Source organism: Zalophus californianus, chromosome 4, assembly GCF_009762305.2.
Source record: "Zalophus californianus isolate mZalCal1 chromosome 4, mZalCal1.pri.v2, whole genome shotgun sequence".
In the NCBI taxonomy this organism is placed as follows: Eukaryota; Metazoa; Chordata; class Mammalia; order Carnivora; family Otariidae; genus Zalophus; species Zalophus californianus.
Window position 1 is genome coordinate 124989402 of NC_045598.1, and position 27945 is coordinate 125017346.

Here is a 27945-nt window from a genome sequence, read left to right on the forward strand (position 1 = left end):
ACATCTGTATTTCATTGACCTTAAGTCCACGGCTTCAAGTTCACAGAAAACTATATTTGAGAAACATGCAGAGAAAAGGAAACAGATACCAAATCCATCATCAAGGCAGCCTGCTGTTAAAATACATGGTACCAACGACATCGAGACTTCTGAGACTTCGTTTCTTTCCTTCCTTCCTTCCTTCCTTCCTTCCTTCCTTCCTTCCTTCCTTCCTTCCTTCCTTCCTTCCTTCCTCCTTCCTTCCTTCCTCCTTCCTTCCTTCCTCCTTCCTTCCTTCCTTCCTTCCTTCCTTCCTCTTTTCAAGCATGTGTTTATTCAACACACATTTATTGGACACCTAATACCCTTTACATATCCGTTGCCAGCTGATCTTTTCAGGCCAGGCACACATTTGCATTTTATTTTCATATCCAAAAATCTGCCTAAAGTTGAGCGAACTTGGGCCAAAGACACAGGGACCCACTCTCAGCGCTTGGGTGTCCCAGCACCTGCCAGCCGCGCGTCCCCGGAATTGAGGACATCGTGTTTTCAATTTTCTTCAATAAAGCAATGAATCTGGCAATTTGCTGGCCTGCTTCAGCTAAACAGAAAGGACAATTTGAGAAAGATCATAGTTCAGGCCCAGTCAGACGGAAACGATTGAAAACAGAGAGCTGGCCGCTATGTTTCCCCAATGCAGCCTGCTGCCGCAGTTTGACTGACAAACTGACTTTTTTGAGGTGCTCATGCCCATTTCAGTCAGAGTTTATTGAAGGTGATTTTGATCTTCTCCATGAGGCCACAGCAGTGGCCATGCCATCTGTCACCTTGATTGCATCGTGGATTCTCTGGAGAGAGCGCCGTGGCTCCTGATCATTTACAGATTGCGCTGCTTTCCCCTCCATAAGGACCACATGCACAGAGCCAGATGGTGAACATGCACGCTTATTATAAGTCTTTATCTCCGTGCAGGAAGGAGAGGAACCATTAGGTCTCCCTCAGGAGCTCTGCTCCTCTCTACCATCATGCTGCTCCTCAGCAAATACAGTCTTCTTCAGCTGTCATCAGCCTACCTCTGAAAATTAAAAAAATAAACAATAATTCCATCAGCCAAGGCCAGGAAAACCAAGACCAGAAGGCAAAGCAATCCCCCCTTGCCTTGCCTTCCTTTCTTTTCTCTAACCTCCCACTGGCCTGACTGTCAGCACAAGGTAAAAACAAGTTTGTTTGCAAATGCATCATTCATGTGTTGATTTTTTTTTTTTTAAGAGGTCAGGAGGGCCTGCCACTTGGAAATCAAGAGACATGATCCTATTTTCTGTTATTGGGCTCATGGCTTCCACTGCACTGGCTTCTTTTGGTTCCATTTAAGGAGTCGGGGTTCATTTGACAAATTTTAAAATTCTACGTGGTTTTTCTACAATAATCCCAGTAAGGGGACCACCTGTGAGCCAAACGTAGGGGATTGTCGGTGCTGGTGACCGAGCAAGAATGGAAAACCCCAAGTACAGTGGAACTCTAGAAAAAGTCCTTTTAGTAACCTCTCCACGGGGAAAGAGATAGAACGTGGGAGGCTGGGGGCGCGTCTGGAGAGCGGAGCGAGCTCAGCTCAGAGATCCAAGTGACAGCTGGTCAAAATGTGTGTCTTCTCTCAAACCACCACTGTCACTGACTGTTAGGGATTCCAAGAGGGTCCAAAAGAACCCGAAGTGGAACTGAAACACGTGCAAAAATAAATACTGACAAAGTAAGTACACATTAGTTGTAAACGAAGTGATCCTCAACTTTTTCATTTTTATAGGTATAACTTACATATAGTAAAGCACAGACTTCTTAAAGGTAGATTTTGGTTTTTGCATATAAATACTCCACCGAGGTCCGGATGTAGGACATGTCCAGAACTCCAGCAGCAGCAGGCTTGTGATAAATAAATAAATAAAATAAATGTTCATAGGCAGATTCAGTAAGAAGCCCACATCCTCTGTCTGCACTGCTTTTTCCATAAAAAATACACTCAAGCTGAGAAGTCTCTTCTCGTGTGCTCGCTCTCTCCCGCTCAACCCCCACTCTCTCTTTCTCCCTCCCTTTCTCTCCCTCTCTCTCTCTCTCTCACACACACACACACACACACATAGAGAAGAGTGAAGGAAAGAGAGTGGGGCTTAGCCTTTGCCACTGGGAGACCCCAGCTCTGTGGGAAAGCCTCCACCAGTGAGCAGCTGTATGCAGAAACCAGGGAAAGGTTTCCAGTGACCCATAACCTTGAAGTCTCACCTACATGGGTCATTCATTTCAAATAGCTGCCATGTTAACCCAATGGTTGCAATTACTGAAATCCAATATCTTTGCTCAGACACTAAATCTAAGTGATCCCAGAGCCCACTAAGACAGTCACATAATCTCGTTTGTTTAGGTTAAAATGGCATAGGATTTCTCCGTGAAATGCTAAGTTGAGACCATCTCCTACACATTTCTCAAGGACCTGTCTCTTCCAGAAGTATCAGCCTTTGGTGGGAATTCAGGATAAACTACAACAGAGTAAGTGTAAAAAAAAAAAAAATGACTGAGAAATCCCACTGGAGAGTGAAAGCGTGCACACACGCATACACACACACACACACACACACACACACACACACACCCCAAGCTGCTTACACATCCACGTCTCCTCAAAAAGTAATTGAATCCAAATCACTTCCTAAACCAAGTCCAAAAGTTATTTCACATGTTTAGGTGACGAATCAGGGACCCTCCAGTATATATTTGAATAGAAGATAATTATCAAACAAACCAATTTCATTTTTGTAAGCCCATCATTTATAAACCCATCAACTTCCATGATGGTACTGCTTTATTTACATTTTCTGTGAAATAAAACAACTGCTCTTAACATCATAAAGTCACTACCAAATATTTTTAGAGGAAGAAATTTAGTGTGGTTTTAATCCAATGCAAATGTTTTTTCAGAGGAGAGGTTTATGATACACTCCTATTCTTAAACCAGCTTTTTTTTTCCACTTTGGGGCATTAGGAAATGTGTGCCCATAATGCTCTCTGAGAATGAGGGTGTGTGCAGGAAATGTGTGGATTTGATAGGCTTGTGTGCTCACTATACTTGAGATAGTTTGCAAACGGTAGTTAAAAACATGAACAAGAAAAAACTAGTCATGCCTATCTAAAATAATTCCTGGTCCCTGAACATAGCCTCAAATATCTAAGCACATGGATTTTTTTAAAATATCATCATTGTCCCCAGTGTTTATCATTTTTCTACCCAGCATAGATAGGAATAAGTGTGGAATTAGCTCTACCTAGTTAAACAGATGATCTTGATCTTTGTAACATCACACTGTTCTGTACTTTTGGCATATGTTAAGAGAAAAAAGAAAAAGAAGAAACTAGCAGGAGGGGAAGAATGAGGGGGAGTAAGTCAGAGGGGGAGACGAACCATGAGAGATGATGGACTCTGAAAAACAAACTGAGGGTTCTAGAGGGGAGGGGGGTGGGGGGATGGGTTAGCCTGGTGATGGGTATTAAAGAGGGCACGTTCTGCACGGAGCACTGGGTGTTATGCACAAACAATGAATCATGGAACACTACATCAAAAACTAATGATGTAATATATGGTGATTAACATAACAATAAAAAGTTAAAAAAAGCCATTTATAGAGATGCACATTGAAAACCAAATCACCAAGTACAGTTCACCCTCTCCAAAAGGAAGTAAGATAATCAGAAATAATATGGTATATTTGATTAAAAGTAAAAATGTGGTTTCATAAAGTGAAAAAAAGATGACTAAGGCCCAGGAAAAGGAAAGGGAAACTGGGTTTGATTACTTAGTGTTAACAAAATGTGCTAAGAGAGAGGAAGACGTCCTGGCCCCCACGTGGAGAGAAGATACTCCTGCAAATCTGAAATATGGACTGTTCTATTTTGTGTTCTGGTTATGTCACTTCTAGTAAGGCTAGGATCAGAAGCTCAGTACACTGCCCGCTGGCTATGGCCTCGTGTTCAGGTGCAGGGAGAGGCCAAGAGGCCATGGAATCAGGCTGGGGTTGAATTGCAGCCTTTTTACTTGGCCTTGCACTTGGACAGGTTGCTCCCTTTCTCCCAGTTGCATATTCTCTCTCTGCCAATGAGAAAAACAATTCCAGTCTCTCAGGTGAGGATTCACTGAGATGAATGAGAAAACCTCTCGCATGTTATCTGGCTTGTACTGAGCCCTGAAAGCACACTACGACTGAAATGAAGCTAGCACAAATGTCACCATTTCTCGTAAAAGATGGGGCTGCAAACACATACCCGGTGCAATAATGAAGATTATTAGGTGTCAGCGTAGAAGTCATATTTTGTAAAGCAGCCAGAACTGTAAATGCATATCTGATGGCAGGGAAGTGGGCAGGGTGTGATGAAGAATAGACGTCCTACATCCAGCTCTAGGCTCCACCTGCCATTTGGTTACCCTGTGACCTTGTGCACCTCACTGAAGTTCTCCGTGTTCTGCTTTCTTCACCTGAAAAAGGGGGTGACAATGAGGAACCTACCTCAGGGTTAGAGGAGCTCATGGAGGTAACGTGCCTGGCAAATCAGAACCATTATAAAAGTTAGCCAGCGCTCCGAGAGCTCCGAAGGCTGTGAAATAGTAGCTCATGATTTCATCCGTTGCTAACTTTTGGCTGTGGTGCAGCCGTAAAACCTTATTGCAGCTCAAAAGCCCAGGAAACTGACCAAAATTCATTGTTCAATTTTATTGGTTGCTTTTGGTTTCCAGTGTTCGCTAAGTTGGAACTCTTGTTTATTTTATTTCATTGCTACAAACCATACCTATAAACTTTCTAAGCTGTTTTGCATCTCACACGCACATGGACACACAGACACACATATTCTTTGGACAGGGTGGGGGTAGCCCACCGCCAAAGTACAACAGAAGAGTGGCATTATTTTGGACTCACAAGATTTGGGTCTTGGTCCTCATTCTATTACTTCACCTTGGATAAAGCACTTAATCTCTCTCTATCTATAAAATAGGTCTTGGAATGCCTTTTTACTTCATGGGGTTGCTGTAATCTGTGAAAGGACTTTGAAACATCTGAAGCACCATACAAGCTTAAATATCAGGCATTGGTATTCTGTATGAAAGACAGCATCACCACCAAACATTAATGAGTAGTATACAGATTAATGAAGATTTTGTAATAATTGTATAACTGTCAGAAATAAGATTCTAGTTGAGAAGCAAAAGCATCAAAATCTACTGCCTTCTGAACCACAAGGCTGATACGGAGGTCCATCTAAATTCTGCTCCCAGGGGCCTCAGGGCTTCCCGGATCAAGTGATTTTGATTAATAGAGTGGACAAATAGGGCTCACATTTTAATTTTGCTTCTTCCCATCTTTGAGAATATTTCCAATATTACATTGTCTATCCCCCAAATAGCATAATACCCAAATGAAAGTAAATCCAACAAAATCTGCTTAACTCAGGCTGCTTTAAAATAAGAGTTCCTACAATGGGACAGTTGGTCCCAATCCTGGTTTAATATGTCTGCAGTACAAAGGGTCTTTGCTGCCTCCTGTTACTGCAGAAAAAGGAGCTTATTAAAATAAATGTAGAATAGAATTTAAGCTCCTAATAGGAATGGAAAAACAATAATTATTATTGTAGATTAGTATTAATAATAAACAATAGACCTGTTTTTCAGGATAGTTCTTATTCTTGCACTGTAATTTAATTCAGTAATATTCAGATTTCAAGGGTTACTTCATATGAATGGAAAAAAAATGGAAATAATTATTTTTCCTTAAAAAGTTCCAGAGATTCTTTTAAAGAATGATATGACAATAAAAAGGCAGTTCTAAAAATAATTTCAAACAACCCATAATGAATAAAGTAATTCAAATCAAAATAGCGTTAGAAAACATACAGGCACATAACCTTTTCTTTTTTTCTTTCTGTCATTCTGTAAGCCTCAGAAGCTAATTGATTATGATTTAAAAAATAAGTATTTTTAAATAATAATATCATAATGTGTAAAATAAAAATCAGTGTGTGCGTATGTCTATGTGTTTGTGTGTACATGAGTGTATGTGTGTGTGCATGAGCGTGTATCTGCTCAAGCCAGGTTCAACTAGCAGGCAGTGATCACGAGTCTCATCTTGTGAATGGCATTAGATATCTTGTTCAAAATCTCTGATTAATCTGATTAAGCTAGTGAGTGAATAATCCTTTAATCCTCTCAAGAATACAGTTTATGTCTGCTGAGTGTCAAATTTAAGACTAGTAAGCTGTAAATACTAAAATTTAAGTGAAAGAAAGGCAAGAAAGGCAGCCACCCAAAGTCAAACTGTGTCGCCTCTTTTCTGGATTCTGTCTTTTGTGGGTGACCTTCTCAGCTGAAATGAGAATGAGAAACATTAGGAAAAATAATAAATCATCCTGCAGCAGTGGTTCTGCAGCAGGGAGCGTATCAGTCACCGAGGACCAATCTCCTAGCATGTGCTTCCCTTTTCCCAACCAGTTTAATTATAAATTAATGGATACTGCCTTTCGCTTCTCATTTCATTCTGAAGCAGAAATGTTTAAAAACCAGATATTTATTTTATAGTTGGAAAACTATCTCAGAAGCTGACAATGGCTAAATATTTGTGGAATCACACAATTAAAAAAAAAAAACCAGGAAAAGGAACATCCTTTCATTAAAATCCCAGAGGATGACACTTTAGAAACTGTTACTGCATTTAGAATCACAGGGAGTTTTAGGTCAAATGAATTGAGGCGCCTTAATGCTGCTTTATCATCACGCACCAAATTTTAAAAAGAACAATAAGGTAAGACAGTGGGGTGAGGTGGTTAGAGGGGGATGGTGGTGATTCTTTTGCTGCCCAAGAAAAATAAAAAGTAAACAAAAAAAATTATTTTGAACCAATTGGCTTATCTGCTTCCTTGTTAAGGGCATTTGACCACCTACTTTTTTTTTTTCCTTAAATATGGTTGAATACTCTTCTCCATTTCTGGGGCTCCTGGGGGGCTCAGTCAGTTAAGTGTCTGCCTTCAGCTCAAGTCATGATCCCAGGGTCCTGGGATGGAGCCCAGTGCTCAGCATGGAGTTTGCTTCTCCCTCTGCCCCGCCCAGCCCCTCCGCGCGCGCGCGCGCGCGTGTGTGTGTGTGTGTGTGTGTGTGTGTGTGTGTGTGTGTGTGTGTGTGTGGTGTGTGTGTCTCAAATAAATAAATAAAATCTTTTTAAAAAATACTCTTCTCCATTTCTGTACAAAACAACACCAAGATTTTGCTGCTTAAGATCTCTCTGTAGAAGCTATAGAGAATGCACAGGGTACAGTTTCCAACCCGTGCCCCCACCCACTCTTATTTATGTGTTTGTATGTGTAATATGTTATCAGTAATATTGATACACACATCAATACATAATGCAATATATTGACTGCCTACTTTTAACTGGAATACAGACATATCATCCCAATCAGAAGTTTATTATGTCTGTAGCCTGAAATGTGCTGTCAATTCGTTTCCCTGAAACATTTTTTGGGTCAGCTGTTTATGAAAATCATCCCCTGCCCCTAAAAACCTTAATTAATATCTGCTAGAAGGGCAAAGGGCAAGACTGCTACATGCAATTAATTTGCCCTCAACTACTTTTTTCATTTACTAATTTAACAAGAGTCAAAGGGATCTGATCTAATTAAAGTATTGGCTCACCCTTAAAAGCAGAAAGTCCATATTATTCCTTCATTCCTCATGATGTGAGGGAATGAGGCAAAGGAAGACTCCCTCCCAGCCTGTGTAGCTCCAGAATCAGAGCCGCAGTCTGGGAAGTGAGGTTGAGCCAAGATAAGCTCATTCTGCTCTTTGCTGTTTGGGCTCTGGTGTAGCCTCTACTGCTTGTCAACTTTTCCAATGAAGACTGGAAAACCTGGAGAAACTGGGTGCTCAGTAACCAGACAATGGAGGGAAGCAGGTGGAGGAACCTTCTCCTGACTTTATGTTTGCCTGCATGGAGGTGCTGTACGTCTAGGTTTGCCCCAAACATATGGGGGTGAGACAAGCGGCGAGAAGCATCTGGCCCAGCACAACTAGCCACACCCTCAGCCAACTGTATCTCTCACCCCAGAATCTGCCAACCTCTGTGAGTAAAGCTTTCAGTGCTGCTAACTTCAGCATCTTTCTGTAATGTCAAACATCTGGTACCATCTAGTAGTTTTGGTCCTTTGTCTTTATTAAGGGAGGTAAATGTCTCATATCTCTGGCCCATGTGTTTAGCTCTAACTTTCTTCCTGAATACTCAGTGGTAATGACTTCTGTAATTTGACTTGCTACATTATTTGTGATCCCCATGGATATTTAGACTCTTATTAGCTTTAACCAATCTACCTTTGACTGTGAAATTTTCCCCAGCACCCTAAGCTGGTTACGAGCTAATGCCTGATTTTGAAGAGCACAACCGATGCTCAGGCTTTGAGGACCATACACCCCATTACAGCTTCTAGACTGAGACAGACCCAAAGTCGGAAGGCGAGGTTTAGAATTTTCTGCAAACTCTCTTGTAAGGGGTTAAAGAATGGACTGGAAGACTGAGAAGAGTTTTCAGCCACCTCTGTCAATGAATTGTGCAGTTGAGGAGTGAGTGCATGAAGATGAATCCCATACTGGTAACAAATCATAGAATGACCTTGTGCTTTTGTTCAGATAGTAAAGGCTTTCTTAAAACTCCAAAGAATAGTGTTTACTAACTATGTAAAATCATTTCTGAAATTATTTTATAATGAACCTAATTATGCATAAATATCTAAGAGAATATGTGTATTAATTGTGCTATATGTATTTTTTTCATTTTCTACAGATCCTCTAATTTACTGTCTTTAGATCCTGTTCTCACCTTCTCATAATCACTGTTACTCATATTACAGAATAACAGACATATTCTTTTGCCTTTACATGGCATGCAAATTAATATAGCCCTCTCTTTTGCTGTTCATTTAATCATTTATTCACTCAACAAATGTTTACTGAAAGTTTGTTAAGTGCATGGACATAAGGAAGCTATTTAAAATGATGAATGGGAAGTGGGATTGAAGATGGCAGTGAGAAGATTCTGAACTCCCTTCCTCCCATGGACACATCAAATCTACAGCTACATACTGATCATTTCCCTCTGAAAACTAGTTGAACTGCTTCTCCACAACAAAGGATAAAAGGACTACATTGACCTGAGTAGGAGAGGTAGAGACAAAGTCTCACCAAAAATCCCACCCCTCTGCCTCCATACAGAGTAAAGAGGGATCTCACAAGTCTGGCACTTATCCCAGAGAGATGAGGGTTTGCTCCCACGAATCTGGCACCAGAACCTAGGGATCGACACCAGAGAAATAAGCCCCCAGAATGTCTGGCTTAGAAAATCAATGGGGCTGATGTCCAAGACACCCAAAGTGCTCTAAGAAACTGAGATTCTCTTATTAAAATGCTCGTGGGCAGTCTCACTAGCCCTAGGATCTGGTGAAAAAGCACTGACTTGAAAAATGCCTCAACTGTATGTAAAGGAGACTCATTTGTGGGTCTGCAGCAATCTGCTGCAGGGGCAGGGGACAGTTGGAGCGCTCTCCAGAGATGGAAGCACTGGCGGATGCCATTTGTGTCCTCTCCACCTACCCTACTAGTGCTGGTGGTGTACTCATGCCCAGCACCCTCCCAGAGCCTCGCTGAGTCAGGAAGGGTGAGTGGTTGTGACAGTGTCTTGATGCCTTGCCAAGGCCAGAGAGCGGAGGCAGTTGCAGTGATGCCCTGCTCCCGGCCTAGGGCAAGTGAACACCAGTGATCATAGCATTCTCCCAGTCCCTTACCAAAGTCAGTGAGCATGGGCAGTTGCAACACTTACCCTGCATCCTGGCTGGGGCTGGCAAACAGGATCCGTCATGGCATTCTTCAGGCTCTGTCCTGAGGCAAGCATACACCCACAGTCAAGGCACTCTCCTGCAGCATTGCTGAAGCCCCCAGGCCAGCCAGTCAAGACATTTTCCCATGGCCTTTTCTGAAACTAGCGAGTGTGTCCCACCCCTGCACTTTTCAGCTGCCCTACTAAAGCCAGCAGGTCCACATAAACCACACAGGAGATGTTATTGTTTGCCTGGCCCAGGTGGCCAAGGGGGCTGGAGTTTCTGAGCTCCAAGAGATTTTAACAATCAGAAAGATAGTCTTGGCAGGCCACCACTCCCAGGGCACTGCATAGACAGCAGACTGAAACACAACCTCAATCTTCCTGTGAAAAGACCTATTTATTTATCCTGTACCTTCAGCCTAAGAGGCAGGATTCAGTTTTCCCACACATCTAGAAGCTATGGAGGCACTCCTAGGGAATGTGAATAAAGTGACACCATCTTGGCACACTCCCTTGGCCAATTCCTCCCAGAAAGGAGCTTACACACACATCTGGAGCCCCAGTTTTTGCAACAGTCACCCAGGGGTAGCCTCCAGATCTCCTGGTCAGGAGGCCAACAGGGTTTACAATTTGATCCCCAGGACTGTATATATTTGCATATTTTAAAAGCTGCTGCCTAAGGGTCTGGCTTCTCATCAGCCTGAAACTAGGTGCTAAATGGGATTCCTCCCCTTGGAACACTGACAGGTCTTGGCACACCCTCAGCAACAGGAACATATCAAGAACAAACCAGGCTGTTGATTAAGAGGTAAAATGTGACATCAAAAACAAAATATGAGGGGGGAGTAAAAATGTAGATTTTTGGAATGTGTTCAAATTTAAGTTGCTATCAACCTAAATAGACTGTTATATACATAGGATGTTATATGTGAACTTCACAGTTACCACAAATCGAAAACTTACAGTAAATACACAAAAGAAAATGAGAAGGAAATGTAAATATAACACTGGAGAAACTCATCATACCACAAGGGATGAAAGAAAAAGAAGACAGGAACAGAAAGGAACTACAAAAACAGCCAGAAAATAATTTCTAAAATGTCAGTAAGTACATACCTATCACTACTTTAAATGTAAATGGACTAAATTCTCCAGTCAAAGGCTATGGCTGAATGCATAAAAAAAAAGACTCACCTGTAAACTGCCTACAACAGACTCACTTCAGATCCAAAGACACACACAGGTGGAAAGTGAAAGGATGGAAAAATATACTCCATGCAAAGGAAATGAAAACTAATGTAACTATACTTATATCAGACAAAATAAACTTTAAAACAAAGACTATAATACAAGACAAAGAATGGCATTACTTAATGATAAAGGCATCAATCTAGCAAGAAGGTACAATATTTATAAATATATATGCACCCAGCATAGGAGCATCAAAATATATAAAGCAAATATTAACAGACCTAAATGGGGAAAGAAGAAAACTGGAAAAAAACACAAAAACCTGAGGATTAAACAACATGCTATTGCACAGTCACCGGGTCAACAAAGAAATTAAAGGAGAAATTTAAAAATATTTAGAAACAAGTGAAAATAGAAATATGACATACCAAAACCTATGGGATATAGCAAAAGTGGTTCTAAGAGGGAAGTTCATAGCAGTAAAAGCTTAGCTCAAGAAATAAGAGAAATCTAAAATAATCTAAATTTACACCTAAAGGCATTAGAAAAAGAAGAATAAGTGAAGCCCAAAGTTGGTAGAAGGAAGGAAATGATAAAAAATCAGAATGGAAATAAAGAGACTAAAAAGACAATAAGAAAAGATCAATGAAACGAAAAGCTGGTTCTTTGAAAAGGTAAACTAAACTGACAAACCTTTAGATAGACTCACCAAGAAAAAAAGACAGAGGGCTCAAATAAACAAAATCAAAATGAAAGAGGAGAAATTACAATCGATATCGCAAAAATACAAAGAATCATAAGCAAACAATTATATGCCAACAAATTGGACAATCTAAAAGAAATGGACAAATTCCTAAAAACATAATCTTCTTACACCGAGTGAGGAAGAACTAAAAAAAAATTGAATAGGCTGATTACTAGTAAGAATATTGAACTGGTAATCAAAAGCCTCTCGACAAACAAAAGTCCAGGATCAGACTAGTGAATTCTACCAAACATTCAAAGATTTAAAACCTACCCTTTTCAAAATCTGCCAAAAAAATGGACGAGGAGGGAAAACTTCCAAACTCATTTTATGAGACCAGCATTACCCTGATACCAAAACCAGACAAAAACACCACAAAAATTATAGGCCAATATCCCTGATGAACCCAGATGCAAAAATCCTTAACAAAATATTAGCAAACTGAATTCAACAATACATTAAAATGATTATATGGCATGATCAAGTGGAACTTAATTCAGGGATCCAAGGATGGTTCGGCATTTGCAAATCAATCAGCATGATACAGCACATTAACAAAAGGAAAGATTAAAATCATATGATCATCTCAATAGATGCAGAAAAAAAAAACATTTGACAAAATTCAGTATCTATTTATGATTAAAAACTCTTGGGGCACCTGGGTGGCTCAGTTCATAAGCATCTGCCTTCAGCTCAGGTCATGATCCCAGGGTCCTGGGATGGAGCCCTGCAACAGGCTCCCTGCTCCACGGGAAGCCTTCTTCTCCCTCCCCCACTCCCCCTGCTTGTGTTCCCTTTCTCACTGTGTCTCTTTCTGTCAAATAAATAAATAAAATCTTAAAAAAAAAATACTCTCAACAAAGTGGGTATAGAGAAAATGTACCTCAACATAATAAAGCCCATTTATGACAAACCCACAGCTAATATCATACTCAACGGTGAAAAGCTTAAAGCTTTTCCTCTAAGATCAGGAACAAAACAAGGATGTCCACTCTCCCCACTTTTATTAAACATAGTATTGGAAGTGACTTTATTGCCTCTAGTCCTGTAGCAACCAGCATGTAGTCAAACGTTTTCAAAAGGAACAGAAAACTAGATTTTATCACCTAGTTTTGATTCCCAATTTTATGTTTTACCATACACTTTGACAAAATAGCATTAAAAATTTCAAGAAATTCATTAGATTGATTAAAATTGCAAAACTGAATAATGCCATTGTTCTTGGGCATATGGATGTATCAAAACCTTCATATGCCTGCTGGCTTAAGTGTAGACTGGTACAAACCTTCTGGAAACAACTTGGTAGTGGTACTTAGGTAAATTAAATGCTCCCTATGGCAAATAGTACTCTTCTTTGGGTACAATTCTCAAAAATATTCTCATACAGTGGAGGGCATCTTCCATGATATTTATCACAGTGTTGTCGGTAGTGGTGGGAGGCAATCATGGAGTTTATCACTGGTGGACAGGTAAAACATAGTAGATGCCAATTATAAAGTATTCTGCAGCAATTAGAAACAAATAGCTGGATGTTTACACAGCTATATGGATAGGTCTTAGAAACAATAGGCCATAATGATAAAAAGAAAATAGAATGATCTAACAATGATATTTGTATAAACTAGAATGCAGGAACAAATGTCTTATAAAAATACATGAAAACAAAAAGATATCACCAAACACATTAATATGACTGCTTGTGATAGGAGGAAGAACAAGAGTGGCAGTGAGAAATCGAGAACTGGGAATTAAATGAAATAGATTGATAAAAAGATGGATGGATAGATGATAGAGAGATAGACAGATGACCTATAAGTGAATCAGCCAGTTGGTTGAGAGAAGCTGATGCAAACTAATGATACGGTGTCATGAACTAAGATATATAATTAACAACTTTTTGAACGTGGAATCCAGAAATAAACTAAAACAGTCCAAGAAAGCTGGTAAGTTTCTAGGGCAATAATATATTATTGATGTGGCACACTCCAGATAGAGATTAAGTGTAAACACTGAGTTGTGGTGTTGCTCAACCTTCACCCTGCCTATAAGACTTACATTTGCCGTGAACATCACATCTGGCTCCTTGAGATGTCTGTCAGACAGTTACCAGCCAACAGTGAGAGCCTAGAATGGGACCGGTCTACTGGCTCAGCATCTTTGGCAGAAGAGGCATAAGCAGCTGCTAGATAGCAAGCTGGAGTGAGACAGCCACCAGCAGAGAGTAAAGACATCTTAAAATAGTCCAGTCATCCAGCAGAGCCATAGCACATTGCAAACTGCAGTGTCTGACAGCCTGACCTAGTAGTAAATGCAGCAACTGGACAAGTGATAGTTCTGGAGAAGCTCAGCCTCTGCAGCCTGGGCAAACCCAAGAGTAGCCTTCACATATAGGAACGGAAAGCAGACTTCCCCACTCTCACTCCTTCTAGCCATTCACCCACATATACTTATAGTTTCAAGTCTCAAGATCACATAGAAATGACAACATTTTACAGCCTTTGAAATAATTCATCCTTCAAAAGAGTCCCTCTTAGAGAACTCATATGCGGATGGAGGATTCACAGCCCGGGGCTAAATTGTCCAATATGGCAGCCACTACCCACATGCGGCCATTGAACCTTTGAAATATGGCTAATTCACATTGAGATGTGGAGATCTAGTCTGATAAAAGAATGTCAAATATCTTAATAATTTTTACATTCATTAAATGTTAAAATGATGTTCTGGAAATAATGGGTTAAGTAAAATATGTTATTAAATTACTTTCACCTGTTTCTCTCCGCTTTTTTTGAAGTAGCTAGTAGTAAGTTTTAAATTACATCTGTGGCTCACCTTCTATTTCTATTAGACAGGGTTGGTCTGGGGACTTATATGTTGATTTACAGCTTCTCTCTCAGTTTAGTAATGTGAAATTGAAGCCTAACTATTTTCCCACAAAGGTGTTAGATTCTCTCTTCCAGATGTTACTGTCCAAAATTGTGTTTGGCCCCCTAACATTTCTTATCGGTGGTGATTCCCGCTAGAAGTTTCTGGCCTTTTCTATGTTTTTAATTCTATCTTTTAGTCTAAATAGAGCATGATCAAATCACAATAGAACAAGAGATCCATGTAGGTTGGGGATAGCCTGCAAATACCCTGATGATCATCTAAATTACATTAGAGTTGCTCAGGTCTTTTGTGCCAAGATATCTTGTAGCATACAGAAGGTCTCTTCTAGGCTTCTACTTGCCATCCTGGCATGAAATCTCACTGACAATCTAAGATGGAAAAGAATGAAAACAGTTCATACCCAAATATGTCACTTTCCACCATAAAGGAAAGTCGGGAAATGGAATCCATTCACCTCTTATTCCCAAGAGTCAATGTGATAGAAATTCAAGATTTTTAAAAACAAGATCCTTCTTTGAAATTAGCGGGTGGGGGAAGCTTTAGTAAAAATACGGCTTGTGGAATTGAAATCCTGAAATGTCACTAAAGACCTTTAGTAACTTGGGAATAGAGCACATTTTCTAGTTTGATTATTACCACATAAATATATGACCATTCTTTTATTATTATTTTTTTTCCTTCATTTGAGCCTGATCCCTGGAGTCAACCCCTAGTTGTCAGGGGACTTGTTGTAAGTAATGGTCATTTGTGTTTCATAATTATCTTGAATCAACACAATTAGTTCCACATTCTGCTGTTTTCTTCCTAAGGCATCTGTAAACATTTTTTATACAATTCTAGCAAATAGCTTTTGGTAATAATTAAATTTTTCTAATTAAAAAAAAAAAGTAGAGTGATCCAGGATAGATATTTTAAATGTGCTTTACAGACCCCTCCAAGAATATTAGAAAATATTCTTCAAGATGCCAGGAGATTTGCTCTTTCAATTATCAACCACAGTTCCACAATTTAGAATGTCTTTGGTCACAGTTTTAACATGGTTAAATCAACCTAAAGCCTGAAAGACATTTAATTTTTTTAAAAGTACTCTATTTGAATAGTTTTTTAAATTTCCTTAGAACATTTTTATTCATTTCACAAAAAATGTATTGAACACCAACTATGTACAAGACAATAGATGTGATGGTGTCAGATTTTTCATGTGTGTCAAAATGACCTACGGAGTACCTTAGCAGCTCTGATCCAGCGAGTAAAAGCAAATCCCAGTAATGTGCACCTATAACATCTACCCAAGATGGTTCTGAAATAGGTGGGACTCAAACCCCCACTTTTGAGAAGTACTGAGACAGAGCTTCAGATTCTGTCCCTTAACCTTGAGAGAGGTGTGGAATGCAAATGCTCACCCCTGAAAATCAGAGGTGGTTATGTGTCTCATATAATTTCAGTAAAACTAAAATGATCTAAGTGCAGTGGTCCTGACACCTGCAGCTGGGAAAGCATGTTTAAGAAGAAGGCGGAAAGGTGGGTGTCATTTCCAAAAAGTCTACTTTGTATTTCTAAGAAGGCTCTCTTCAAGAACTGCTCCAAAAATAATATTTTCTAATCGGTTCTTCATAAATAGGCAAATCGTCTACTGAGTGATAAAATCTATAGACAGGGACTAAGCATGGAAAATGCATTCTCTTCAGGCCACTTACCCAAAAGCATTTAGAGCCATCTGGAGGGTGTGGCCACCAAAACAGGGTCACTGAGCGCAGCCATCGTGCTGTGCTCTCTCCTAAGCCCCGAGTCCCTTCATCAATGCCATATTCAGATACGTGTTTTGTTTTGTCTTGTCTTGTTGTGCTGTTTTCCCCAAGGAAAAGGTTTGGCAAATTTTAAATAGTGTAATTACAGGCTGACAACGGAGGCTTTTCCGGTGTTCTGAGGCCTGAAAACGTAAATGGTACTGCCTGCCCGTAGCCTATAGGCCCAGGGAGGGAGAGAACCTGGCCTCCTCCCACAGAGTGAGGGCAAAGGGCTGAAGCATTGAAGACTCATCCTTGTGACATGAAAGTATGGATTGAAAGTCCTATATCTGTCACTCTGAGTTCTAACAGGATCCTAACCAGAGAGAGATGAAAACTGGAGTGTATCAATAAAATACTAGAGTATATCGATATCCATAATGGGGTATCACTAAGTATTGTATATCACTAAAGTGTATCGACAAAACGTGAAAGATTAAAATTAGCGACCCCCACCCTTGCCATAATGAAGAACAGCACCAATCCCACCTCAGGAATAGAAATCGGTGGCCTCAGCCTATCAGGATGCATTTCCCACAGTGGATTCAGCATCCTGTTTTAAATGATAGTATTGTTTTCTTTACTTTCCCCCAAATTAATTTCCAGTAATAAAAGCTAATTTCCCCATCCACATTTGACAATTGTGAGAACATTTAGCCACTTTAAAGTCAGGTGTTGGCACTGTACGGAAAAGACACGAGGTAGTTAAAAATTTGAAGAATATGTCAATTGGTAAAATTAGATAAAAAGTTACGCTGTGTTCTGCCCTACATTTGGACTATCGCAAGTGAGGCAAACTTTTCTAGGCAAACTGCTGAGGACTGCCAATTTAACAAGCTGTTCCATGCTGCAAGGGACATATTTATGGACATACTTTCAACAAGACGTACCTAGTGCTACCAAGCTGTGCTGTACTAAAGAGCAGAAAGAATCAGAACGATAGATGAAAAAAAAATAAAGGATTTCACACATGGGTCCTATTAAAATCAGATCAAGTATTCTGAAATTTACAGGCAAAAATATTTAAAATAATGACAGGGTTGTTGCAGGATCTCAGAAGAAAACACCCAGGAAATGTAAAAGATAAGATTGACACAGCATGTTTAGCTCAGGCTGTTGTACAACAAGGCTCTTGGAGAGAGAGAGAGGAAAAGCCAAAATACATTGTGAATCTTCTCATTTTTAATTAGTTGGGTCAACATGACTCTAGCGCTTTCCTCATGGATGGTTTTCAATATAAAAATTACCGTTCACAAAAATCTTTCAAAAAAGATTGATTTCCTGTCTCTTTATCTTTTGACGGTCCAAAAGTCACCTGAAATAACTACTAGTACTACGAGTACTAGCACTTACATATTTTGAGAAGCCATTGGCTGTTCCCTATGATAGCACTTCCTCATCCTTGGGAGTGTGTTTGGGATACTGATGAATCAGACTGTGCTCTATTTAAAACTTGCTACCTATTTCTATTTCTGGAAGTGAGGCTATCAAATCAACTCAGAACTCATCTTCTTTGTTCTAGGGGAAACAAATCATTGCTCTGGGGAAAGAGTATGAAAGAATTGTTGGTGGTAGTTTGACAAGAACCTGGCGTGTAGTTGCTTTGATGATTGGCGCTACCCCTCACACATGCATTCATTTACATCCATCCATTTATTTGACTCCAGAACCTTATAGGAGAAAAATAAACAGGACCAAGAACATTTTACTTAGATAATCAATGTCCCTCTAACATTCTGGACGGTCACGGGTGTGTGAACACATTTTTCCCATAAAGGGCCCGGTAGGCTCTGTAGGCCACAGGGTGTCACCACAGGTCCTCAACTCCGCTGTGTGAAAGCAGCCATAGAAGCTATGTAAACAAATGAGCACGGCTGTGTTCCAATTAAACTTTATTTACAAAAACAGTAGCAGGCTGGATGTGGCCCCATGGGCTGTAGTTTGATGAACCCTGCACTAAGGTGAATCCAACAATCCAACCCTGCAGGAGAACCAAAAGGACCCCTGAGGAGGAAAGGAGAGGCCAAAACTGGTGACCCAACTCTAGGATCAGGATCGCTGGAGAGGAGGACTGTCCCTAGGCCCCGAAGCGGTCAAGGCTCAATTCCCTTCTGAGGGTCACTCTGGAACTGCTGCATGCCCAGGGCAGGGCTGGGGGGGGTGACTGCTGCCTGCACTGGGCTTCAACCCTGGAAGTTTCGGCCTCCTTGGGCAAGCTGTCCCCCTCCCTTCCCTGATCCTTGTGCTGAGAAACCACCAGTGACCCCATGACAATCTTGACAGAGCAACCCGTCTACAGGCAGGACATCAGCTCCGAAACTGTGGGGCTTGCTGTTGATGGCAGCAACGGCAGCAGAGAAGGGGCTCTTCTGCAATTGGACCAGATGTTCTAATTGCTTCCTTTGTAAAGTGATGTCTCTATAGAGACTAAGCTCTTTGGACTGAGCAAGTTCCTAGGGGTCTTGGTTTTTTTCATGGAACCCCAAAGGGAAAGAGGAAATTGGATGAAATACAGTTAATTTCATTTGAATAACAAAATAAATGTGACCTCGTCCTCTCTCCTAACCTGGTGAGGAAGTGACATTGACTATAGTTATCAATTAACGCTACAAACCAGGAGAGTGTCTCCTCTTTGTTCTTTGGACAAAGGTGTTAAGCTGGCAAGACCTGTGGGTTCAGATTCTCTCCTAAGACAAGGACTGTGATGCAATCATTAAAAGTCTACTTAGGTGGGAGTGAGAATAACTCAATGGATTAAAAAAACCAAGGTGGGTTAAAAGAAAGTTGGTGTCCAGCAACCTAATCTGGTTCAGTTATAGAAACAAATTATTTCCACTAGTCACGCTAGACAAGGAGACAAATCAGGATTTTATTTGATATTAAAAATAATTTGCTTCATATTTATATAAGTCTTTGCATTGCATATTCATGCACTGCTTTATTTTATCCTGAGAACAATGTGTGAGGCAGGTAGAAACAAGTGCTCATATTACTCCCAGTATTTTTTCAGACGTAACAATTATGACGCCCCTCAAAATGTCAATGATTTGTTTAAGGTTCCAGAAGAGCAAGTGTCCATGGCTGCACTGGTCTTCAGCCCAGTCTGTTTATTTCGAATCCCATGTTTTCCCCACTCTAGCCGCCCCAGGACCTTTACTTGTGTGGCATCTCAACCAAGTCGAGGTCAAAGGGAGCCCCGAAGGTGGGCAACAGAGCAACTCAGATACTCATTGCCCTTGTCTCTTTGCTGAGGTAAGCTGCCTGGTGTTGCAAACACCTACTGATGACCTGTTCACCTCAGGCTCGTTCTATTCTTATTGGAATAAGGTAGAAGGATCACAGAAGAGAAACTGGAGGTCACAGAGCACACAACCAGGAGATGCACAATTTCACGGGAATAGTACCAAGCAGAGGTCCAGCACACGTTGTGAAACCTTGGCCAAGTTACTTACCTTCTCTGTCCTCAATTCCTTTATCTGTAGGATAATGAAAGTACCTACTTCAAAGACATGCAGTACAGGTGAATTGAATTAAAATGTATAATGTGCTTAAAGCACTGTTAAGTGCTAGGCAAAGTAAGAGACATAGACATAGAATGGTCTCAAGGAAAGAAGTCTTGAGCAAGAATCAGAAAAAGGAAGGAATCTGGTCTGGCTAGATGGGACCAAAACCAAGTTATTTTACCTCTTGGCCTCCTATTTTCTCCTCTATGAATAGGAGACAACACTATCTAAACTATTGTAGAGAAGGGCTGAGAGTGCTTTGTAAAGTTCTGGTCAAATGGTGAACTATCTTGGTAATTACCTTCTTTTCAAGGGACTCATACCACACAGTGCAATTTTAGGACTATGAAGCAGAAAATGTCAGAAAGTGATTTATATAAAATGTAAATACAACCTGCTTACCCCTTCTTAAAATTCCTTCCATCACACTTAGAAAAAAAAAAGAAAAGAAAAGAAAAGAAAGAAATGTCATCATCTGCCCCATCTTGAGCTGTCAAAATCCTAAGCATGCAGAGAGTATTCCAATAATTGCCACCATTTATTGAGTCCTCGCTCTGTGCTCGGCCCAGGGAGTTGCATGGACTACCTCATTTAATCCCCATGGAAATGCGGTAAGTATAATAAACCTAGTTTTGAGGAATCTAAAACTTACAGAGGTTAAATAATCTGTCCCATGTCAACAGCCAGCAAATACTGAAGCTGATTCAGTCCAGGTCCCTCTGGTACCAAGGACCATGACTTTAACCAACCACTCTACATGTTCCCTCCATTAAAAGGAATCTCTCCCTACTCAGAAATGATAATAGTACTCTGCTCATATTTTTTTCAGAGGCGTACAATTCTCTCTTGAATTACGATTTTTTGATATTACGATATCACAGCTTAACTGCTGGTTTACAGGCTTCCCAGGAACAGAGGATAAGCTTTGTGCACCTGTAAACATACCCTAGTTGAGGCAGGTGCCTGGGTACGGTGGGCCAGCTGCACGACCAAGGCCAAGAGCAAGGTCTGAACTTGCTTGAGCTTTAGCTACCTTACCTGAGAATGAGGTGGAAAATCCCTACTTCACAGGATTGCTGTGAAGGTTGTCAAATGACAAAAGCAGTGAGATTTAATAACAAGTCTGATACCCTTTATTCAAGGGAAGACAACGCACCACCGATTAGAGGAGTCTATTGCTTCACAACCAGCGGGGCATTCTTCTCGAGAGATTTCGGGCAAGAGCAATCATAGAGTGTTAGAAGCAGCAACAAGGATGCAAGTCATGACTGACGAGAAGGCCATGGATTTCCTTATATATAGGGCTAGCAGGGCCTATTTTCTAGGGTAATTTAAGCTAGCTAGAGCTGAGTTGGAGGATTGCGATTGGTGGGTGGTAGGTTTCCCTGACAGTGAAATGTTTCCCTTAAATGCAGGCCGACTTGGGTTTAGATTTGTGACATGTGATGTGCTACTGGGGTGGCCTCCATTTTGTGGGTCCAGATATACAAATTACCTTTGTCAGGGCCTATTTAAGAGAACCATGTTAAAAGCACTGTGCAAACCACAGAGCGCGACCAGTGTGGTCACAATTCAAGTTGATTAAGTCGTACTAAAATCAGAGTAGTTTGTGGGATAGATTGGCTCTTAACCAAGAAGAGGTAGAGTCAATAGGGATATAAACACAGGTGGAGAATGACCCAGGACTACTTGCCCAATTTCCCTGGCAGGCAGAATTTTAAGGAAAGTAATGAACAAATAAGTAATAGTGAAGAGAAAAATGTGTAAAAGGAAGACAAAAGTACAGAGAAGGGGTTACGTGCTATCAGTACTTGAAACCCTCAGGGGGCAGCAGGTGATTGGTCTACCTATAACTTCCTGTGCCCCACCTGATCTGCACATGCTGCTGGGTTACGGGGGAGCGAGTTTGGTAGTTCACCTGAAGTCTCTCAAACCAGAAAGTGCTACACAGGTGTGAGGTGCTGGTGGTCTTGTTCTTAACTGCAGAGCAGTACAATGGCCTCCTCAGTGGAAAAGCCCATCCTGGGTGGTCAGCCCCTTCCACCAGGCCTGTCAGAACACCAAGGTCATTCACCGGAGCTGGGATTCACTCTCAGGGATTCAGGCTGTCCTGTGGCATATTTTAGCTCTAGAAACAACTCTAGGTGAATTTTGTGAGAGACTGACTATATCCATCAATTCTTAATAAAGTTTCCGCCAGGTTTACCAAGGGAGCCTTAAATGGGGAGAACAGCTTGTTTCCTTGACAGCAAAAATCGACAGTTTTTTTTTTTAATCTTTTGTTGTCTGTCAAGAATTCCATAGAAATAATAGATGCCTAAAAACACAAGGAAACAGCATGCGGGTTTTTCTTTTTTTCTCCCAACTTCGAGGTTTGCTTCCAAGGAGACTGACAAGAGGAAAGACGAGGGTTTCTGAAATGTGAGCAGTGGGCTACAAAGACCTTCGGAGCCAGTGGGGGGTGGGGGAGCAAGTTGCGACTCAAAACTTGCCTTTCCCCAAGTCAAGGAAGTCTTTGCAGCCTTAGGACCAGCAGGCTGCTGAGGAAGCAGGAAGGCAGCATTTCAAAACAAAAACAAACTACAAACAAACACTGCAGAAAGGGACGACGCCGTTTGCATAGCTAAACCCGGGCACAGGCAGGCAGCTCGGAACCCGGCCTTGCTTCCAGCCGGTCTGCGGGGCTCCGCGCAGCCTCCAGAGCAGCGCCCAGCCGCGCGGGCCTTGGGCCCAGGGGCTTCCTCCGGGCCGGGGTTTCTATCCTGGGCGCGGGCTCTGCGGCTGCCTCGCCCCGGAGCTGTGAACCCCTGCGTTCGCCAGGCCCATCGATTATTAATGAGCCATCGTTAAAAGACTTGCTGGGGGGAGGCTCCGATTGACTTGCCTACTCTATAGAGAAAACAAAGAGGATAGAGGGGGGAGTGGGGGGAGGGATGGGGGGCACTGGGGAACTAGGCGAAAATGCAGCTTTCAAGTTCAAAAAGCTTATTTTGCATGAGAAAACACATGGGGACGTGGGGATTGGTGGTAGGCATCCCCCCTCCCCCATCTTTAATATCTGCTCAGCTAAAAGTCAGGATTAAAACCATCGGCCTCTGGGACATCTTTAAAAAAAAAAAAAAAAAAACCTTTCTTCTGCGTCCTTATGTACAAGGGTAAAGACCAGCTTTCTCTGTCCAAGTCGGGACTGCTGAAGGGAGAGCTAGCAGTGGGGCGCCCAGCCGGAGCCTCTGTCCTCTGCCTGTTCCCGATTCCATGGCCTGAGGCGATGGTTTGCATTTTTAGGACAACAGCCGGCTATCGGGAAGCAGGAGACCTCTCGTCAGGCTTCATTACTGCACACAAAATGACACGAGCGAGCCTGTGGTCACAACTGCGCTTATGAAGTGCTGCGAAGCAATTGCCTCTCCTTGCAAACCCAACCCTCTTCTGCCCGCACACACCCCGACTGCCCCAAACCTGAGCTCTGTTTCTGTGTGCCGCGCCTTACCTTGGGACCCATTGTTCCCGCTGGAAATCAGGCTCTACCACCTTGCTTGCTGGTTGGCTTATACATTTCGAGAGAGACAGAGAAGAGCTGTATTTGCCAACTGAACTCTGCAGTTCAACCCGCTCTCTCCCTTCCTTCCCCTCTGATATGCTTCCCGAGGCAGAGGCTCTGTTGTACCATCTCCTGATCTAGACGGGAGGCTTTAGCCAGCATTGGGAGCACTGCTGGGAATACAGACCCCTCTCTTTACAAGGTCATTTAAGGCTTTTTAGTTACCTCCCCAACTGCAATAGTCTTATGTGTCTGGCGTAAATCATAACTGCCCTCTTAAAAAGAAATCCCACAGCCGACAGCTGCAGATATCACCATTAAATCCTGTCTGTTAAGAGTTAACACCACTTCCTGTATTTTTTCCAACAAGGGTGAATTTGTTTGTATCAGCCAGAGAAGGGGTCATGCTGGTTTGTTCAATGCTGACACACCAAGCATCCTAAACCAATATATCAGAATAAGGATATGTAAGTACACAATTGCTGATTATGAGGTTACAGATTATTCTGAAGAAATTATTTCAGCGGAAAACATTTGTGTCATCAGCCAGGTAGATTGAACTTGACCTTGAATTTTTCTGAAGCCTCTGGGACTCAAGTTATATGGAAGATTGCTAGGTGAACCCAACATCTGAACCCTTAAAGAGAGCCACCAGGAGAGATGTGATGTGGGACACTAATAGCAAATAGCAGACCCACTGGCTAACAGTGAGGTGTGGAAAGGGAGATCATCATATTACCTAGCAGCTTCTTCTTACCTGTTCCATTAGTTAGGGTATGGGCTCACCCACTGTAGGAATGAGACACCACATACATATGGCTTACGTATGATGGAGCTTATTTTTCCTTTGCTAAGCGGTCCTGAGATGAGCTAGCCAAAGTGACAGAGTAAGTGTGCGCCACAAAATTATTCAAATCCGGGCGCCTGGGTGGCTCAGTTGGTTAGGCGGCTGTCTTCAGCTCAGGTCGTGATCCTGGAGTCCTGGGATTGAGTCCCACATTGGGCTCCCTGCTCGGCGGGGAGTCTGCTTCTCCCTCTGACCCTCTTCCCTCTCGTGCTCTCTATCTCTCATTAATGCTCTCTCTCTCTCAAATAAATAAATAAAATCTTTAAAAAAAGTATTCAAATCCAAGTTTCTTCTATCTCATTGATTTAGCAGGCCCTGTGGCAAGAGTTCTCAAACTTCAATGCAGAGGTTGGTTAAGTTTTTCTGTAAAGGACCATATAACAAATATCTTCGTCTTTGCAGCCCACAGAGAATGTCAATTAAATATTCTTTGTTTTTATTTGTTGTGGTGGTGGTGGCAACTCTTTAAAAATATGGAAACCATTCTTGGCTCACCAGCTGTACAAAATCAGGCCTCCCAGTGATTTTGGTCCATGGCCATAGTTTGTCAGTCCCTGCTTTAGGGCATCAGAATCACCTGGAGGGCTTTCTGAGCCCACTCCAGAGTTTCTGATTCATTAGGTCAGTGTGAGATCCAAGAATCTGCATTTCTAACAAGTTCTTATGAGATACTGATGCTGACATTTTAGAGACCATACATTGGGAACCACAGCCCTAAAGGGTTGCCTTTGCCTTTATGGACAAAGCTGAATCTTTTGCACATGCAGGTTCCAGCACAAAAGAAAAGGAAGAAAGAGTCAAGAAAAAGTCTCTTTTTAAGTATGTAACCAGGAAATTCTACACATCACTTTCACTCACATCCCACTGGCCTAATCTTAGTCATATATGGCCATGATTGGCTGCAAAGGAAGTTGGGAAATGTGGACTATAAATGGATGTTCATGAGTCCTGCCACAATTCAAGAGGTTTTATTATTAAGAGGAAGAAGGGGAGAGTTTGCTTTGCAGAACAGTTAGCAGATTCTGCCACACTAGGAAAGGAGGGACCAGTGGAAGTTCTTCCACACTGTGTCACATTGACCTCAGAGTGTTTACCCTGGGATTTATTGCAGCATCTCTTTGCTACATTCACAGACAAAAAGTAAACTCATGGTGTACCAGAGGGACCTTAAAGTATATATAGCAGACAGCTACCACAGGAGTAATTTAAGCTCCCATTTTCTAAATAAATATCTGTTCTAGGTGCCCCTCAGGATGCTAAAAATTCTTTAAGCTTAAGGTCCTTCAGGATTTTTAGTCTAATGAGTTTCTAGAAATTTACCAACCACTTGTGGTAAATAATAATAATAATAGTAACAAATCTATTTCATATTATATAACAAACCAATATTAGATGAATTAAATGTAAATGAAAAATAATCATGAGATTACCTTATTAAATGTTTTTTAAAAATATTTTTAGAATATTTATGTAATCCTGGTGCAGGAAAACAGTCTTCATGGTGGTAATGAGAATACCAAGAAGGTAAAGAATATCTGACTTGACTATAATAAGATAAAATAAGTCATATTCCTAAATATTCCCTCCAAAAAAATAAGTAAATAGCACAAAGATCAACAGACATATGGGAGAAAAATGTTTGAAACAAGTGTAACAATAAATAATGCTAATACTCTACCCAGGGGACATGGAAGGCAATTCTCAAAAGAGAAATGTATACATAACCAAGGAACATGGGAATATACACTTACTTTCAAATACAAAAAATATATTCAAATAAAAATTTATCATTCTCTATCAAATTGGTAATTTATTTTTTCAAATTGGTCAATGTTATAGGAAAAAGGTCATACTAATTCTGTGCTAACAGAGATACATTTGCAGTTTGGTTATATTCATCAAAAGTTTTAAACATGTATTATAGTGGACAGATAGTTAGGATGGCCCCCATGACCCTGCTTCTGGGTGTTCATGCCCTTATATCATGCCCTCCCCTGCAGTATCATGGGACCTGTAACTTATGCCAGCCAATAGAATGAATACAGGGGAAAAAAAAAGGTTACGCGTGATTACATGAGTATGTTACATAAGATTTTAACACTTGTCTTGCTGAAGTATATTTTTCTTGTTGGCTTGAAGAAGCAAACTGCCATGTTGGGGGCTACCTCTGTTAGGAGGCCACATGGCAGTGAACTTTCAGCTATCTCTAGGAGGTGAAGACACCCTCTAGCCTATAGCAAACAAGGGCTTTTGGTCCTACGGAAGCAAGGAAATGGATTCTTCCAACAACCTGAGTGAATTTGCAAGTAGATGCTTCCCAGTACAGCCTCAAGTGAGACCACAATCCCCATTGATGACTGACACCTTGATGGGTGCCTTAAAGAGGGACCAGCTAAATCGCATCCATACTCTTGACCTACAACAGTTGCAATCATAAAAGTGTGTTGTTTTAAGCTAAGTTTGAGATAATTTGTTATGCAGCAATAGATACTAATATGTTTGTATTAACCCAAAAGTCCTACTTCTAAGAATTTATCTAAAGAAACTTAGCCACAAGGATACTACTCATGATGGTATCTTATATTTATGAAAAATTAGAAACAACCAATATATGCAAAAATAGAAAATTTGTCAAATTATGGAAAATCCACACAAAGAAATATGATTTAGCTAACAAAGACTGTGATGAAAATACGTACATATTTTTAAAGAAAACTTTTAAATACAACTATAAATGAAAATGTAGTTTCTAAACCAGCTTGCATAATCAATTCCCACTTTAACTTTTTAAAGGTTTATGCATGTATAGAATATAGTGCTTACAGTTGCATACCCGTGTTAATAATAGTTTTCTCTGAGAGGTAGAATTATAGATTTTTTATTATAAGACATATGTTTTTACAGTTTTCTATACTAAACATTTCATGTCTTTGCAAAACAACCAGAACCTAAAAATGAATTTTAAATGCAAAATGAAGGGAAGAAAAAAGTCCCAGCTCCATGAAAAAGAAAAGGTTAAAGTCCAATGCAAATGTTAGTTATTTATGGTTATTAAATATAAGATGCAAATGTCCCCAGAGGCTTATAAACTGCTAACAATAATGACTACCCTTTTTTGAGCATTTACAATGAGCTAGGCACATGCTAAAACTTTGGAGTGCATTTGTTTGTTAAATCATGGATAAAAGGTTAGATTTGTCCCCTGTGTTCACAGAGAAGGGCAGCCCATACCCCTGGGCATTCTGCTAGTCATACCTCTACTTTACCCCTTGCTGTAAGGCAGTTAACTAGTGAGGCACATCATGACCAAGAGCAAAGGGATCACTGGTCACCCAGGACCTGAGTCAACTCCCTTAAATGTGGTCTGGGCACTGGTCCCAAATCAATCAACTAGTTTTGCCATTGCACAGCAGTTCTCAAAACCTTGCAGTTTGGGTTCCAAGGAGCCAGAGAGACGTTCTTTATTTGTTGTGGAGTCTACCACAAAAATAGAAGAGGCCCTTACCGCACACTTTCCCGTTGAATGACTGAAAACAACAGTTGCTCTTACAGATGCATGGAAAGAGCAAAGAT

At 41.0% G+C, this 27945-nt stretch overlaps 1 long non-coding RNA gene across 1 annotated transcript; it reads right to left on the reverse strand.

Annotated features, from left to right (window-relative positions):
* Window positions 1-273: 273 nt before the first annotated feature.
* LOC113938638 lies at window positions 274-23609 on the reverse strand. The gene is made up of 5 exons (XR_003524932.1): window positions 23475-23609; window positions 9870-9928; window positions 4285-4495; window positions 1792-1896; window positions 274-1054 (listed from the first exon to the last, which is right to left on the reverse strand). It is a non-coding gene; the product is annotated as an uncharacterized LOC113938638 (long non-coding RNA).
* Between the last annotated feature and the right edge of the window lie 4336 nt (window positions 23610-27945).